Below are 18,617 nucleotides of genomic sequence, written 5' to 3' on the forward strand. Positions count from 1 at the left end.
CTTACATAATATTCTGACATTATCTATGATTCTCTGATATTGATTAGAAATTTTCCTGGTTTGTAGGGAAATGAGATGTTGAGTAGATCTACAAACCTGTGATTGTCAAAAGAAAGAACAAATACAAAAGTTGGTTTTAAACAACTGTTCATAAGTGGTTTGCCATATACCCAAGACTAGAAACTTGCTTGAAGCTATGTATTATACAGCCTTCATAAACTAGTCAGGTCTTCCAGGCCTGGAACCATTTCTTGGCGACTTCATTTCTGCTTTGATCTGATGAATTAATTTAAAAATTTAACTCCTAATGGGCAGTGTTACTTTTGTATTTCCAAAAAGTTGCAATACTTCCTTTTACCGAAAACAAAAAACCAAAAACAACCAAAAAAATCCCCCTACTGATGTGAAGATTTTAGTGGCTTTTAATTTCCTACTGAATAATAGCCAAGTTTGAGTTGGTATTCAAGGTCTGCTTTTATTTAGACCAGTGCTTGTCCAGTACAAATATAATGCCATGTGTCATTAAAATTTTATGATGGTCACATTAGAAAGTAAAAAACTGGTGAAGTTAACTTTAATACATTTTATTTAACCTTATATATTCAGGATATTATCTCAGCATGTAATTAAAAATTTTATTAATGAGTTTTTTTATATGCTTTAAAATCTAAAATATATATTACACTTACAGCTTGTGTGACTTACAGTGCTAAATCTTACATAGTTGGTCACCGTATTAATAGGCCATCTCAATTCAGATGCTACATTTTCACTGAAAATACTTGATCTATATTTTGATTTTATAACCTCTACTGTTGGAAAAATTAGATTCACATATCCAAGTTCTTCCAAACATATATAGAAGTTTTCCTATAGCTGAATCAGGTATCAATTTTTAAGTTTACATTAATTCACTTTAAAATTTTAATTCTTCAGTTATAGCAGCCATATTTTAAATGCTCAGAATCCAAGTGTAGCCGGTGTCAACCACGGTGACAGTGCAGGTCTAGACCAGTACCTTTCCAGCTGAATCCCACTTACTTTGCCTCTGTGTTCCAGCTGAACTGCACTGCTTGTCTTTCACGGACATATCTAATTCTTGCTTTATTATGCTTTTAATGGCACTATTCATATTGTTCCTTGAAACATCTTCCATTTCCTGTTTCTGTATACCCAAGTCTTGCCCATCCTCTAAAATGTTACTCATGTGTCGCCTCCAGGAAGTGTTGTTGATTATTTCTGGCTGAAAGTAATTTCTTCCATGTGCATTTCTGAAATATTTGATTTGCATTTCTCTTACTGTTTTTCTAGTTTATGTCTTGTATTACAGTGTTTTCAGTCTGCTCTAGTTTGGTTTCTGTACTCATCATTCCTCTGAAATTGCTCCTCTGCAGCACCACAAAACTTCCTTTGGCCAAATTCAGGAGTCATTTCTATAGCTTCATCTTTCTTAAGCTCTTAGCACCCTCAGACATTGGTGATTATTGCGTCTTTTTTTACTTAGTTTTTTTTGTTGTCATGAAATAACTCACACATATAAGAATATGTTGAAATATCTTACTTACATTTTAAAGTGTACCATCATCTTAAGGTACAGAATATTGACTTTAGAGCACTTCTCTGCCTTTACCTGATGGTTTCTCTCTCATTCCCTACTCCCAGATAACCATTATCCTGAATTGTGTGTTAATAGTTCTTTATTTTGCATTACAATTTTACCACATATGTATGTGTCTCTAAATATTATATTGTTTGTTACTGCCTTTGACCTCTCTGAGTAGAATCAAATGTATACTTCAGTGACCTTTTTTGTTCAGCATTGTTATTGAGATTCATCTGTAGAGGTGCAGGTCGCTTCCATTCATTGTCATGGCTGTATAGTATTCTTCATAAAATATGCCACAATTTATCTATTCAGGTATCTATGAACATTGAGACCGTTCTTAGTTTTTTACTGTTATAAATAAGGTAGCTATGAATATTCATTCATTCTTGAACATGTTTCTGGCTGTACACATTCAAGTTTCTCTAGGTCAGTGATACTCAAAGCATGTGGTTCTCTAGTCAGCAGCATCAGTATCAAATGGTAACTTGTTACTCCAAACGAATTATTGGACCCCACCTAGACTTACTGTATCAGGGACTTTGGAGTTGGGGGCCTACTAATCTGTTTTCACAAATCCTCCAGGTGATCCTGATACACATTCAAGTTTGAGAACCATTGGTATAAAGGTACCCTGTGTAAGATTAATTTGGATCTCCTGATTATGATTTTTGGCTTCCATATTCTTGAGATATTTTCTTCTCTTTTATTTTCTTTGATACTTGAAAAATTCCGATGAGGAATGGTTTGCACCTGGCCTAACATAGTAGACTCTAAAAAATACACAAAGAAAGCCTGTTGCATATATCCATGGCTAAACTCTCAAGACTTTGGCAAATCCTTAACCTGAAACTATTTTCTTTGATGATCAGTTAGCCTGCTTAAGGACATTCTGCTCAGCCTTTTTGCTGGCTGCCATCTAATCAATTTACCAAACAGCTATATAAACAAGACTTAACTGTTGCTACATTGTACTTTGTTTTCTCAGTTTTCTCACCTCTTTCCTATGGTGGTGGTGGGTACCCCCCCCTTTTTTTAAAGATTTTACTTATTTATTTGACAGAAAACACAAGCAGGGGGAGTGGCAGGCAGAAGGCGAAGAAGACTCTCCACTGAGCAGAGAGCCTGATGTGGGACTCAATTCCAGGACCCTGAGATCAAAACCTGAGCTGAAGGCAAACACTTAACTGACTGAGCCAACCAGGCACCCCTGCTTTTTTTTCTTTTTTGGTCTTTTTTCTTTGATAGGTTTTTCATTGTCTACCTCATGTGACTAAATTTCCATGTAAGTAACTAAATATCTGAGTTATTCTTTAACACACCACAATCCCATCTTTCCTCCTGCATGATTTGTTACTCGTTTTCAGTTTCTTCTGCCAGGTCTTCCTCCTTTGCTCACTCTTAATACTGGAGTGCCCTGGGCCTTAGTCTGAGCTCCTCTGCTATCCTCTGTCTAGATGTTTTCTCTGGGTGATCTTACCCAGGCCTGATGAATGACTCTCAAATTTCTGTCTCAAGCTTGGCTCCTACTCTAGGTCCAGATGTGTATGTTCACCTTGCTATTTGAGATCTCCATTTGGATGACTAAAAGATTTTCAAATTTTGTATACCAAAACAAAGCTCTGATTTTCATGCTGCTTTGCCTCCAAACCCATTCTTTTTCTAGTCTTTTCTGAGTAAATTATACAACAAATATTAGTTGCTGAAGCCAAAAATCTAGAAGTTATTCTTACTCTCTTTTCAATTCCTACGTTCAGTTAGTTAATAAGTCCTTTCAGCTCTTCCACATCCCTGTCTGTCTATCTATCTATCTGTCTGATATACAATCTATCCATTGTCTTGACACCATCATTATTCTTGCCTTGATTGCTGTGAAAGCCCAAGCTGGTCTCCTTGTTCCCTGCCCAGCTGTAATTCATTTTCCCTACAGGAATCAAAGTTGTCTTCAAAAACATGTATCAGACAGAACATATCCATCCCTAAAATATAATCCTCCAGTGATTCCCATTGCATTTAGAGGAATGTCCAAATTTCTTGTAATAGCCTTCAAGGCTCTATATGAAGTGGCCTATGTTCTTTTCTCCAAATATTTCTCCTGTCATGCTTCTTCCACTCTGGTGTACTTTCTATTCCCTATCCACTTTCCACCTAGGGCCTTCATACTGTTCTTACTAGAATGCTGTTTCCCTGGGCTTAGGTCTTCCCATGTGATGCCATCCAACTTATTTTTTCTTCTGTTGCTCATGTTTTGGTGTCTAAGAAAGGATTACCTAATCCAAGTTGACTTCCTTGTGTGTTTTATTCTAAGAAGTATATTATTTTTGCTGTTAGATTTATTTATTTATTTTTGTTTTTTAAGATTTTATTTATTTATTCATGAGAGACAGACAGAGGGGAAAAGCAGCGAGCCTGATGCAGGACTCTATCCTAGGACCCTGGGATCATGACAGGAGCCAAAGCAGACACTTAACCAACTGAGCCACCCAGGAGCCCTGCTCTTACATTTAGACAGTGGTCTGTTTTGAATTAAATTCTATATATTATGAGAGATGGGGGTCCAGCTCTATTGTATTACACTTGGATATCCATTTGTGATGTCTCAACACCATGTATTGAAAAGACTATTTTTTACTCATTGAATTATCTTGTCACTCTTGCTGAAAATCAGTTGACAGTAAAAGTGAGGGCTTATTTCTGGACTCTAAGTGCTATTCCATTTAGTTATTTGTTTATCCTTATGCCAGTACCACACTGTCTTGATTACTATAGCTTTGTAGCAAGTTTTGAAATAAAACTTTTTTTTTTTCCTTTTTCAAGACTGGTAGCTATTCTGGGGACACCTGGGTGGCTCAGTGGATTAAGCCTCTGCCTTCGGCTCGGGTCATGATCTCAGGGTCCTGGGATCAAGCCCCATGTTGGGCTCTCTGCTCAGCAGGGAGCCTGCTTTCCTCTCTCTCTCTCTCTGCCTGTGTCTCTGCCTACTTGTGATCTCTGTGTGTCAAATGAATAAATTAAAAAAGAAATCTTAAAAAAAAAAAAGACTGGTAGCTATTCTGGATCCCTTGAATTTCCTTCCTGTGGATTATTTAGGATCAGCTTCAGTTATTGCAAAGAAGCTGGCTGAAATGTTGATGGGGATTATGTTGAATCTGTACATTAATGTACATCACTGGGAGTACTGCCATCTTAACAATATTAAGTCTTCCAATATATGAAAATGGGATGTCTTTCCATATATTTGTCTAAATTTTTTCCACAAAAATATAGTTTAAAAAATAGTTTTCAAAATACAAGTTTTATAGTTCTTTTAAATTTGCTGCTAGGCATTTTTTCTTGTGAATGCTATTATCTGTGGAACTTTAAAATTTTTTCACTTTTTAAAAAAAATTTTTATTTATTTATTTGACAGAGATCACAAGTAGGTAGAGAAGCAGGCAGAGAGAGAGGAGGAAGCAGGCTCCCTGTGGAGCAGAGAGCTGGACGTGGGGCTCGATCCCAGGACCCTGGGATCATGACCTGAGCCGAAGGCAGAGGGTTTAACCCACTGAGCCACCCAGGCACCCCAATTTTTCACTTTTAGATTGTCCATTGTAAGTGCATAAAACACAATTGTTTTTTGTATATTGTTCTTGGGTCCTGCCACCTTATTGAACTTTTTTGTTAGTTCTAATAGATTTTAGTGAATTCTGTAGAATTTCCTATTTATAAGATCATGTCATCTGCATATATAGTTTTATTTATTCCTAGTGCCCCCCTTTTTAAAATCTTAGATGCCCCCCCTTTTCTCTAGTTGCCCTGACTAGAATCTCTAAGTTTTGAATAGAAGTGGCAAGGGCAGATGTCTTGTTCCTGATCTTAATGGAAGAGCATTTAGTCTTTCACCATTAAGTGTGATGTTAGCTGTGGGTATGTTGTATTTTCATTTACATTAATCTCAAAATATTTTCCTGGGGTGCCTGGGTGGCTCAGTCGGTTCAGCATCTGTCTTTGGCTCAGGTCATGATCCCAGGGCCAGGATGATGGGATGGAGCTCCACACTGGACTCCCTGCTCAGGGGGGAACCTGCTTCTCCTCTCCTTTTGCCTCTCTCCCTGCTTGTGCTCTCTCACACTCTGTCAAATAAATAAATAAAATCTTTTAAAAAATTTTCTTTTATCATATTGGGAGAAGTTTCCTTCTATTTCTTGTTTGTTTGTTTTTATAATGAAGGGTTGTTGGATTTTGTCAAGTGCTTTTTCTGTGTCTATTGCAATGATCATGTTGATTTTTGTCCTTTATTCTGTTGATAATGGGAACTGACTTCTAAATGCTAAACCAACCTTTCACTCAAGTCTTAGATCATGATCATGGTATATAATCCTTTTTATAGGGTGCTGGCTTGGTTTACTAGTACTTTTTTGAGAATTTTTGTGTCTGTATTCTTAAGAGATATTTGGTCTCCAGTTTTCTTTTTTTGTGAAGTCTTTGTCTGGTTTGGCATCACAGTTTACTGATTTCAGAATGAGTTGGGAAGTAGTCCTTCCTATTTTTTTGGAAGCATTAGTGGAAAACCAGTAATTAATTATACTTTATTTTTTATTTTTTAAGTTTTCACTTAGATTCCAGTTAGTTAACATACAGTTGTAATATTAGTTTCAGGTGTACAGTATAATGATTCAACAGTTCCACACATCTCCTGGTACTCATCACAACAAGAGCCCTCCTTAATCTCCATCATCTATTTAACCCATCCCCCCATCCACCTCCCCTCTGGTAATCATCAGTTTGTTCTCTATAGTTAAGAGTCTGTTTCTTAGCACCCCTCTCCTTTTCCCCCACTTTGTTTGTTTGTTTTGTTTCTTAATTCCACAGTGGAGTGAAATCATAAAGAATTTGCCTCTCTCTGACTTCTTTCACTTAGCATTATACTCTCTGGCTCCATCCATGTCATTGCAAATAGAAAGATTTCATTATATTTTAAATGTTTGGTAGAATTCACCATTGATGTCATTAGGCCTGGGCCTCATAGGTCATTTTTTGATCGCTAAATCCATGTTTTCACTTGTTATAGGTCTGTTCAAATTTTCCTTTTCTTCTGAGGTCAGTTTTAGTAGTTTGTGTCCTTCCAGGAATTTTCACCTTGGCATTTATTACTTAATTTCTTAGTGTATATGTAGTTCATAGCATTCCCTTATAATCATCTTTATTTCTGTAATGTTAGTAGCAACACCTGTTCTTTACTGATTTTAATCATTTGAGTCTTCTCTCCTTTTTTCTTGGTTAGTCTAGCTACAAGTTTGCCAGTTTTGTTGATATTTTCAAAGAATCAACTTTTTTGTTGATGTTGTCTATTTAATTTTCCTATTCTTCATGTCATTAATTTCTACCTTGGTCTATTATTTTCTTCCTTCTACTTGTTTTGGGTTTATTTTGCTGCTCTCTTTCCAGTGTAGTTTAGGTGGAAGTTTAGGTTATTGATTTGAGAGTTTTGTTGTTGTTTGTTTGTTTTGTTTTTTAGTATGGGCATTTACAGGCATATATTTTCTCCTAAGCACAGCTTTAATTGCATCCCATAAGTTTTGGTATATTGGGTCTTCATTTTCTTTTTTTTTTTTTTTTTAAAGATTTTATTTATTTATTTGACAGAGATCACAAGTAGGCAGAGAGGCAGGCAGAGAGAGAGGAAGGGAAGCAGTCTCCCTGCCGAGCAGAGAGCCCGACGTGGGGCTCGATCCCAGGACCCTGGGTTCACGACCCGAGCTGAAGGCAGAGGCTTTAACCCACTGAGCCACCCAGGCGCCCCTGGGTCTTCATTTTCATTCATCTCAAAGTATTCTAATTTCCTTTTGGTTTCTTTTCTCACCCTTGGTTATTTACAAGTTCATTGTTTTGCTTCCATGTATTTGTGAATGTCCCTTATTTCTTTCTGTTACTGATTTCTAATTTCATTCCATGTGATTGGATAACATATTTCGCTTGATTTCAGTCCTATTGAAATTTTTTTTTTAAAGATTTTATTTTTTTGACAGAGAAAGTGAGAGAGCACAGGCAGGCAGTGCAGCAGAGGGAGAGGCAGGCTCCCCACCGAGCAGGGACCCCAACATGGGGCTTGATCCCAGGACCCTGAGATCATGACCTGAGCCGAAGGCAGATGCTTAACAACTGAGCCACCCAGGCGCCCCACCTCTTGAATTTTTTTTTAAAGATTTATGTATTTTAGAGAGAGTATGTGAGTGTGAGCAGGGGGAGGAGCAGAGGGAGAGAATCCTCAAGCAGGTTCCTCACTGGGTATAGAGCCCAATGTGGGCCTCAATCCCAGGACCCTGAGATCATGACCTGAGCCAAAATCAAGAGTTGGATGCTTAACCAACTGAGACATTCAGGTGCCACCCCCTGCCCTAAACTTCTTGAAGCTTATTTTATGGCCCAGTATTTGGTCTATCCTGAAGAATGTTCCATGTGAATTTGAGAAGAATATATATTCTGCTGCTAAAAACTGGGTCACCAGGCATCAACAGATGAATATTTCTAATAGACTACCTAATTCTTCCTAAACTGGTAAAGAGGTTTAATGAATTCCAATAAAGATTTCAATAGATTTAAATTAATTTCTAGGGATTTTAAATGAATTTCTATGATATCAGCTGGATGGATGAATAAGAAAGTAAATTTTTAAAATATGATTGAAAAGGAGCGACTGACCCTATCAGATATTTAAAAAGTTATTGAGTATAACCAATACCAGAAGGTCACTTAAATTAAATCCACTTAAATCAGAGACCGAATTTTCATAAATAGTTTTACTAAAACTTTGACTTGAAATTTTTTACTAAAATTACAAAAATAAACTTATTTTCTGTGTAACAAAGTTAACTTAAATATTTTAACTCTTAGAAATAATATTTTGGTCTTTTTTCCTGATAAATTTATTACAATCATGAAATGGTAATTTTCATTTCATATTTGATTTCAATTGATTCATTTTACAAAAATATCCTAGACTTCATTTTTGTAAGGGTTTCTGTCTAATTAGATCATTCTTTAATAAAACTTCTTGTGTCATTGCCCTTTTGGCCTTAGCTTCTGCCCTTTAATAGCTAGCTAACTGGACTGACACGTTCTATAGCTATGTTCACGATTTAAATAGTTTTCCATCACGTTTATCAACCTCATGAAAGCCCTACATATTTTGTGAGATTTGCTAGTTCACTTTGTAATGGTTTTTCATTGCACAGCCTGCAAGACATTGGGAAACACAGGCGTGAACATAGATGATACTGTGAAGCAGAGAAAGATATTAGAGGAGGCCCAGACTTTTTCTAAGAGTATTTTATTATGTTATGATTCAACACCAAAAACAGATTACGTGGCCAATAAATACTTGAATTATGAGGGCACTTTGGTATATAAGAATTCAGTGTAGGATAAAGGTGGCTTTTTTTTTTTTTTTAACTTTTAAGGTGACTTTAAATATGAGCAGGGAAAGTGAATCATTCTCTAAAAGTTAAAAAAAATTAAGAGAAAAAGTTAGAGCCATAATTTAACTAATGCAGGGCCTTTGGCTTCTGCAACTCTTTGTCTCCTTTGAAGAGGCACAGACCCTTGGCTTGTAGTCACTTAGAAGATATTAATGACCAGATACTTCCATATCATGAGAGTCACTCAGTTTCCTTAGACTAACTTGGCTGAGAGAGGATATCTTTCACAAAGATTTCATATGTTACAATAACACAGCAAGTGTTGGGTTGTTTTCTTGAAGTTTAGTATCCGCTCCTTGTCTTGCCAAGGTCCAGGACAAAAGGGCAGGAGGATGGTTTCCTGATGCTTATTTTGTTTAGTCATAGTTGGGCTTCTCTACATCATTACCAGCATCTGTTTTCTAGAACCCTAGTAACGTTGTCAGTGGAGAAGGGCATTTTATCAGAGGAACATAAGTAGCAGAGCTGTTCTGAAACAGACCTTCTCAAGTGGTATGCCACAAATTGGTTCCAGATGTGCTAGTGTGCCCTTCAAGTGGTGGAGCTCAGGGCCTCCTTGACTTTGACAATTGTTACATAGTCTCTGCTTTTTAACTGTGCACTGTACAATGATTTTCCTTTTCTTTTGTGCCATGAATACAAGTTGGGGACCACTGTCCTCAATAATTAGCTGCAAACAATGGGAACACGAATAATATCATTATGCAAAGAGTCCTTTGGTTTAGGGAAGAAAATCGCAGATTGTAGCAGAGAATGGATGAGGGGGCAGGTTACACTTTTTCCTGAATCTCTGAATTCACTCCAGTTCTATTTTCACATTAGACTGTATCACTAATTTACATTAGTATCAGCCTTTTGCAGTTTTAACCTGTTCTAGTCCTTTATACATGCCCAGATAAATTCCAGGAGGAATAAAGAGTTGAGAAGTAGTCATAAAATAACGAAGAGGAAAATATGTGATACAGGGGTTAGCACAGACAGAAAGAAATCAGAAAATAATGCTTCCTGTAGTTGTATTTAAACAAAAATGAGTATATCTAAAAAACCTAAGAACAAATTTAAAAATAAGCAAATGGGAAGATATTAGCAGTAACAGTATATATGATTTTCAATAACATTCTACAAATAAAAATCATTTTAACCTAGAAGACAAACATCTCAATAGAAAATAGCCAAATGACATCAGGAGATGATTGACAAATGAAGAGCTGCAAATGACCAAGAAATATATGAAACATTGAGCTGCAGATGTAAATGCAGATTAACAACTGAGAAAGTTACATAAGAAATTTGACAGATTTTATTTTAGTTTAGGGGAAACAGGACACTTACATAAATGCTGGTATTTGTGTAAAGTGATGAGCATTTTTATAGGTCAGTTTGGTAATACATTTAAAAAATGTTTTAATCTTCATACCCTTTGATCTTACATTTTAATTTAGGAGTTTATTCTGAAGAAATCAGAAGTGACATGAAGAGATATGAAAATGATATTCATTACAGCTCTATACTGTGATACAAACGAGAAGCAATTGAATTCTACAAAAGTGAGAGTAATGGATTATGGATTATCATATGATGGAATCATGGGCAGTCATTAAAATAATGTCTTTGGAGAATAAGGTATGGAAAATATTGTCTGTGTGCTGCTTAAATTGCATGTACATTATTTAAATATACTATATGCCATCTAAGATACTCTTAATTGGAAGAGGGATCATTTTCTCTGGCACTAAGGAAGAAAACAACAACAAAAATAACACCCAAGATCTGAATTCTAATAGAATATCCTGGCATAAAACTAGGCAGAGTCAGGATAAATGAGAACTAGACTTGTCTCTGGAAAGGGACAGCAAAGAAGCCAGTTGGTTTTCTTTCAGAGTGTGGTTCCAATTCCTACAACCAACCCCCATGGGCCTAGAAAGCTTCAAGCAAAGAGAAAACATAGTGTTCACAGTTGGTAGTTGCCCAGGTAGAAGCAAACATAAGTCTCCTGGCAGAAATTGGACTTCATGCAGATAGACACAATTTTTTTTTCTTTGGAACTTGGTCAGTGATTTTTTTTTTTTTTAAAGATCCCATTGATGCTAAAATGAATTTTGATATTAGAGTTGTTAGAAATGAAAAATTTTGTCTGGAGTGAAAGGAATATACTATATACATGCAGTTGGTGGGAACTACTCTGCAATTTAGCAGTGAAGTCTAATCTGTTGAATTACATATGTATTATACAAAACTTCCATTAACATTTATTACATATATATATATTTTATTAAGCAGGCTGCCTGCTGAGCAGAGAGCCTGATGTGGGGCTCAGTCCCAGGACCCTGAGATCATGACCTCAGTCGAGGCAGAGGCTTAACCCACTGATCCACCCAGGTGCCCCTATTACATATGTTTAAATGTTTACCTTAATTAGGATTCCCATAATTATTTCTAGTCTATTTTCTTAATTTGATCTCCTCTGTTAGTATATTTTGAATCATTACCAACCTTTGGCAATGAAGCTCAGGCATTTTAGAGTTTTTATAATTTGAACATTTTGGAAAAGAGCTATATTTATTTTAGCTACAGATTTGTGGGTTTTTACTGTTCGCAGGTGTATGAAAAGTCTTCCAAAACACTGGATCCCTGCACTGAGAGAGGAAAAAAGGAAGCGTGTTTAAGAGCATAGTCCCTGGAGTGAGAGCCATGCTCAAATTTCAGCGTTGACGCATACTAGTTGTATGACCTTAGGCAAGTTATTAAAGTGGTCTAAGACTCAGTTTCCTCATTTTTAAAACAATGGTAATTGTATAGTTGAGAGAATGGAATGAAATAATGTAAAATTCCCATCATATAATATCCTGGTTACCATTTCTAAATCAAGGTCTATGAGACAAACTGCTTGAAAATGTGATTTATTTTTTTTAACATCCCTTTGCTTTACTTCATTGTAGTTACTCTTAACAATGATCATAAGACAAAACTTTGAAAATGTATAATCTCTTCAGTGCTTTCTTTTTTAAATGATCTATTCCCTATCCCAGCAAGTAGAAAAATGGGGTACACTCCTGATTAGCATAACCTTGATGCAGAAAACAGAAAAGGAAAATTTAGAGGCCAGTCTCGTTGAACAAAGATGCAAAAGTCCCAAACAAACTAAAGTGGCCAGCATACCAAATCCTGCAACACACAACTAAGAATTATACATCATGACCATATTGGATGTATTCCAAGGAATGCAGGACTGGTTTAACATTAGAAAATCAATATAATTTGTCCCATTAACAGAATAAATGAAATAAATATGATCACCTCATTTAGATGCAGTAAACCACCTAACAATTCAACATCCATATTCCTTTTCATAAAAAAAGTAATTCTTAACAAACTAGAAGGGAACTTCTTAAATCTCATAAAGAAATATTTACCAAAAACCTAAAATAAAGATATTAATGGTAAATTCTCTGGTATGTCCCTGTTGGGTACAGTTTTGAAACCTAAGTTTGACTTCTTTTATTTCTGTTTCAGAAAAAAAAAAGCTTTTTTGTTCTTCACTATTAACAATTTTTGTTCTTTTAAAACTAATGTATTCTCCCATTTTATCTTACTTTGAAATGATATAGTCTTTCGTGTCTCCTAAATTATTCATTTTATTGTTAGTTTTTCCCAACTATTGTGTCCCAGAATTCTTCCTTGTATGCTCAGTGCTTCTGCTTTAAAAAGGCAGAAAATCTAAATGTAAATGTTTTTCTCTCAATGTGAAAACATTGAGATTCAGATCTCAGCTATGACTGTTGTAGAATTATCATCATCGGACCTATGGTAGCGTTGGTCACTAGAGTTGTGTCAGCTCCTGACTGGAATGGATCAGTTGTATTTCACCAATGATTGTCTACAGTCAGTCCTGTATTATTAAAATGTTCCTTGCTGTGACACTAAACATAAAGGCTGGTATAATCTTTTAATTATAGGACTCTTAGAAGTCAATGTTATGCAGTATACATATGGTAACAGTTTGGTGTACATCCTTGGAAGATCCCAGGAGCAACAGAGATGAGTGAAGAGCAGACAGTGAATGAGCAGGAGAAACTGCTTCTGTGAGAGTCCTGTGGGTTGAATCCTCTCCTTACATTCGAAGAACTAGCCACGAGCCTTGTATGTACACTCATTCTGTTATTCATCATTGTAAATTATACATAGTTCCACATTTAAATAAAGCCACACTTTCAAAATTACAATGTGTCATACTCAATAATAGTCTAATTATATACAAAAGTACCATTTTCATTTTCCATTATGCTTTGATAACATGGAAAAAGTCAAAATCGCTTTTCTTGGTTTTCCTTAAGGGCAGCTGAATATACTTAAAATACTATTTCATTATAAGACAGAGCCTTATCACATTTGGAGATTGGTGGGATAAATATTGCCATGTAACTGATAGGTTTAGAGGAGTATGCTATTTTCATTATGTTCAGGAAAAAAAATATGTACTTATAATACAGTAGATCATATTCTAGTATTAGATTAGTACAAAAATTCCTGTTCGGCTGGAGTAATTTTTTTTTTAATTAATTTTTTATTTTTTCAGCATAACAGTATTCATTATTTTTGCACCACACCCAGTGCTCCATGCAATCCGTGCCCTCTACAATACCCACCACCTGGTGCCCCCAACCTCCCATCCCCCACCCCTTCAAAATTCTCAGATCGTTTTTCAGAGTCCATAGTTTCTCATGGTTCACCTCCCCTTCCAATTTCCCTCAACTCCCTTCTCCTCTCCATCTCCCCTTGTCCTCCATGCTATTTGTTATGCTCCACAAATAAGTGAAACCATATGATAATTGACTCTCTCTGCTTGACTTATTTCACTCAGCATAATCTCTTCCAGTCCCGTCCATGTTGCTACAAAATTTGGGTATTCATCCTTTCTTTTTTCTCTTTTTTTTTTTTTTTTACAGCTTTATAAACATATATTTTTATCCCCAGGGGTACAGGTCTGCGAATCGGCAGGTTTACACACTTCACAGCACTCACCATAGCACATACCCTCCCCAATATCCATAACCCCACCCCCCTCTCCCAACCCCCTCCCCCCATCAACCCTCAGTTTGTTTTGTGAGATTAAGAGTCACTTATGGTTTGTCTCCCTCCCAATCCCATCTTGTTTCATTTACTCTTCTCCTACCCCCTCAACCCCCCATGTTGCATCTCCTCTCCCTCATATCAGGGAGATCATATGATAGTTGTCTTTCTCCGATTGACTTATTTCGCTAAGCATGATACCCTCTAGTTCCATCCACGTCGTCGCAAATGGCAAGATTTCATTTCTTTTGATGGCTGCATAGTATTCCATTGTGTATATATACCACATCTTCTTTATCCATTCGTCTGTAGATGGACATCTAGGTTCTTTCCATAGTTTGGCTATTGTAGACATTGCTGCTATAAACATTCGGGTGCACGTGCCCCTTCGGATCACTACGTTTGTATCTTTAGGGTAAATACCCAGCAGTGCAATTGCAGGGTCATAGGGTAGTTCTATTTTCAACATTTTGAGGAACCTCCATGCTGTTTTCCAGAGTGGTTGCACCAGCTTGCATTCCCACCAACAGTGTAGGAGGGTTCCCCTTTCTCCGCATCCTCGCCAGCATCTGTCATTTCCTGACTTGTTAATTTTAGCCATTCTGACTGGTGTGAGGTGATATCTCATTGTGGTTTTGATTTGTATTTCCCTGATGCCGAGTGATATGGAGCACATTTTCATGTGTCTGTTGGCCATCTGGATGTCTTCTTTGCAGAAATGTCTGTTCCTGTCTTCTGCCCATTTCTTGATTGGATTATTTGTTCTTTGGGTGTTGAGTTTGCTAAGTTCTTTATAGGTTTTGGACACTAGCCCTTTATCTGATATGTCATTTGCAAATATCTTCTCCCATTCTGTCAGTTGTCTTTTGGTTTTGTTAACTGTTTCCTTTGCTGTGCAAAAGCTTTTGATCTTGATAAAATCCCAAAAGTTCATTTTTGCCCTTGCTTCCCTTGCCCTTGGTGATGTTCCTAGGAAGATGTTGCTGCAGCTGACGTCGAAGAGGTTGCTGCCTGTGTTCTCCTCGAGGATTTTGATGGATTCCTTTCTCACCTTGAGATCCTTTATCCATTTTGAGTCTATTTTCGTGTGTGGTGTAAGGAAATGATCCAATTTCATTTTTCTGCATGTGGCTGTCCAATTTTCCCAACACCATTTATTGAAGAGGCTGTCTTTTTTCCATTGGACATTCTTTCCTGCTTTGTCGAAGATGAGTTGACCATAGAGTTGAGGGTCCATTTCTGGGCTCTCTATTCTGTTCCATTGATCTATGTGTCTGTTTTTGTGCCAGTACCATGCTGTCTTGATGATGACAGCTTTGTAATAGAGCTTGAAGTCTGGAATTGTGATGCCACCAACTTTGGCTTTCTTTTTCAATATTCCTTTGGCTATTCGAGGTCTTTTCTGGTTCCATATAAATTTTAGGATTATTTGTTCCATTTCTTTGAAAAAAATGGATGGTACTTTGATAGGAATTGCATTAAATGTGTAGATTGCTTTAGGTAGCATAGACATTTTCACAATATTTATTCTTCCAATCCAGGAGCATGGAACATTTTTCCATTTCTTTGTGTCTTCCTCAATTTCTTTCATGAGTACTTTATAGTTTTCTGAGTATAGATTCTTAGTCTCTTTGGTTAGGTTTATTCCTAGGTATCTTATAGTTTTGGGTGCAATTGTAAATGGGATGGACTCCTTAATTTCTCTTTCTTCTGTCTTGTTGTTGGTGTAGAGAAATGCAACTGATTTCTGTGCATTGATTTTATATCCTGACACTTTACTGAATTCCTGTACAAGTTCTAGCAGTTTTGGAGTGGAGTCTTTTGGGTTTTCCACATATAGTATCATATCATCTGCAAAGAGTGATAGTTTGACTTCTTCTTTGCCGATTTGGATGCCTTTAATTTCCTTTTGTTGTCTGATTGCTGAGGCTAGGACTTCTAGTACTATGTTGAATAGCAGTGGTGATAACGGACATCCCTGCCGTGTTCCTGACCTTAGCGGTAAAGCTTTCAGTTTTTCTCCATTGAGAATGATATTTGCGGTGGGTTTTTCATAGATGGCTTTGATAATATTGAGGTATGTGCCGTCTATCCCTACACTTTGAAGAGTTTTGATCAGGAAGGGATGCTGTACTTTGTCAAATGCTTTTTCAGCATCTATGGAGAGTATCATATGGTTCTTGTTCTTTCTTTTATTAATGTGTTGTATCACATTGATTGATTTGCGGATGTTGAACCAACCTTGCAGCCCTGGAATAAATCCCACTTGGTCGTGGTGAATAATCCTTTTAATGTACTGTTAAATCCTATTGGCTAGTATTTTGGCGAGAATTTTTGCATCTGTGTTCATCAAGGATATTGGTCTGTAGTTCTCTTTTTTGTTGGGATCCTTGTCTGGTTTTGGGATCAAGGTGATGCTGGCCTCATAAAATGAGTTTGGAAGTTTTCCTTCCATTTCTATTTTTTGGAACAGTTTCAGGAGAATAGGAATTAGTTCTTCTTTAAATGTTTGGTAGAATTCCCCCGGGAAGCCGTCTGGCCCTGGGCTTTTGTTTGTTTGGGGATTTTTGATGACTGTTTGAATCTCCTTACTGGTTATGGGTCTGTTCAGGCTTTCTATTTCTTCCTGGTTCAGTTGTGGTAGTTTATATGTCTCTAGGAATGCATCCATTTCTTCCAGATTGTCAAATTTGTTGGCGTAGAGTTGCTCATAGTATGTTCTTATAATTGTCTGTATTTCTTTGGTGTTCGTTGTGATCTCTCCTCTTTCATTCATGATTTTATTTATTTGGGTCCTTTCTCTTTTCTTTTTGATAAGTCTAGCCAGGGGTTTATCAATCTTATTAATTCTTTCAAAGAACCAGCTCCTAGTTTTGTTGATTTGTTCTATTGTGTTTTTGGTTTCTATTTCATTGATTTCTGCTCTAATCTTTATGATTTCTCTTCTCCTGCTGGGTTTAGGGTTTCTTTCTTGTTCTTTCTCCAGCTCCTTTAGGTGTAGGGTTAGGTTGTGTACCTGAGACCTTTCTTGTTTCTTGAGAAAGGCTTGTACCACTATATATTTTCCTCTCAGGACTGCCTTTGTTGTGTCCCACAGATTCTGAACCGTTGTGTTTTCATTATCATTTGTTTCCATAATTTTTTTCAATTCTTCTTTAATTTCCTGGTTGACCCATTCATTCTTTAGAAGGATGCTGTTTAGTCTCCATGTATTTGGGTTCTTTCCAAATTTCCTCTTGTGATTGAGTTCTAGCTTTAGAGCATTGTGGTCTGAAAATATGCAGGGAATGATCCCAATCTTTTGATACTGGTTGAGACTTGATTTAGGACCAAGAATGTGATCTATTCTGGAGAATGTTCCATGTGCACTAGAGAAGAATGTGTATTTTGTTGCTTTGGGATGAAATGTTCTGAATATATCTGTGATGTCCATCTGGTCCAGTGTGTCATTTAAGGCCTTGATTTCCTTGTTGATCTTTTGCTTGGATGATCTGTCCATTTCAGTGAGAGAAGTGTTAAAATCCCTTACTATTATTGTATTCTTGTCGATGTGTTTCTTTGATTTTGTTATTAATTGGTTTATATAGTTGGCTGCTCCCACGTTAGGGGCATAGATATTTAAAATTGTTAGATCTTCTTGTTGGACAGTTCCTTTGAGTATGATATAGTGTCCTTCCTCATCTCTTATTATAGTCTTTGGCTTAAAATCTAATTGATCTGCTATAAGGATTGCCACTCCTGCTTTCTTCTGATGTCCATTAGCATGGTAAATTCTTTTCCACCCCCTCACTTTAAATCTGGAGGTGTCTTCGGGTTTAAGATGAGTTTCTTGTAGGCAACATATAGATGGGTTTTGTTTTTTTATCCATTCTGATACCCTGTGTCTTTTGATTCGGGCATTTAGCCCATTAACATTCAGGGTAAGTATTGAGAGATATGAATTTAGTGCCATTGTATTGCCTGTAAGGTGACTGTTATTGTATATTGTCTCTGTTTCTTTCTGATCTACTACTTTTAGGGTCTCTCTTTGCTTAGAGGACCCCTTTCAATATTTCCTGTAGAGCTGGTTTGGTATTTGCAAATTCTTTCAGTTTTTGTTTGTCCTGGAAGCTTTTAATCTCTCCTTCTATTTTCAATGATAGCCTACCTGGATATAGTATTCTTGGCTGCATGTTTTTCTTGTTTAGTGCTCTGATATATCATGCCAGCTCTTTCTGGCCTGCCAGGTCTCTGTGGATAAGTCTGCTGCCAATCTAATATTTTTACCATTGTACGTTACAGACTTCTTTTCCCGGGCTGCTTTCAGGATCTTTTCTTTGTCACTAAGACTTGTAAATTTTACTATTAGGTGACGGGGTGTGGACCTATTCTTATTGATTTTGAGGGGGGTTCTCTGAACCTCTTGAATTTTGATGCTTGTTCCTTTTGCCATATTGGGGAAATTCTCTCCAATAATTCTCTCCAATATACCTTCTGCTCCCCTCTCG

At 36.7% G+C, this 18,617-nt stretch overlaps 1 protein-coding gene across 3 annotated transcripts in view; it reads left to right on the plus strand.

The window, feature by feature from the left end:
- The window catches only part of LEMD3 (LEM domain containing 3), a 78,580-nt gene extending 65,294 nt beyond the window's left edge, over positions 1-13,286 (plus strand). Inside the window, exons 14-15 of one of the 3 annotated variants that reach the window (XR_007129556.1) lie at positions 10,503-10,683; positions 11,660-13,285. The gene's annotated coding sequence lies outside the window, so the exon portion shown is untranslated. Of the gene's footprint in view, positions 1-10,502 lie in introns of all 3 variants that reach the window. The other 2 variants (XR_007129557.1, XR_007129555.1) reach the window with 2 other exon arrangements.
- The last annotated feature ends 5,331 nt before the right edge of the window (positions 13,287-18,617 follow it).

Source organism: Lutra lutra, chromosome 8, assembly GCF_902655055.1.
Source record: "Lutra lutra chromosome 8, mLutLut1.2, whole genome shotgun sequence".
NCBI lineage: Eukaryota > Metazoa > Chordata > Mammalia > Carnivora > Mustelidae > Lutra > Lutra lutra.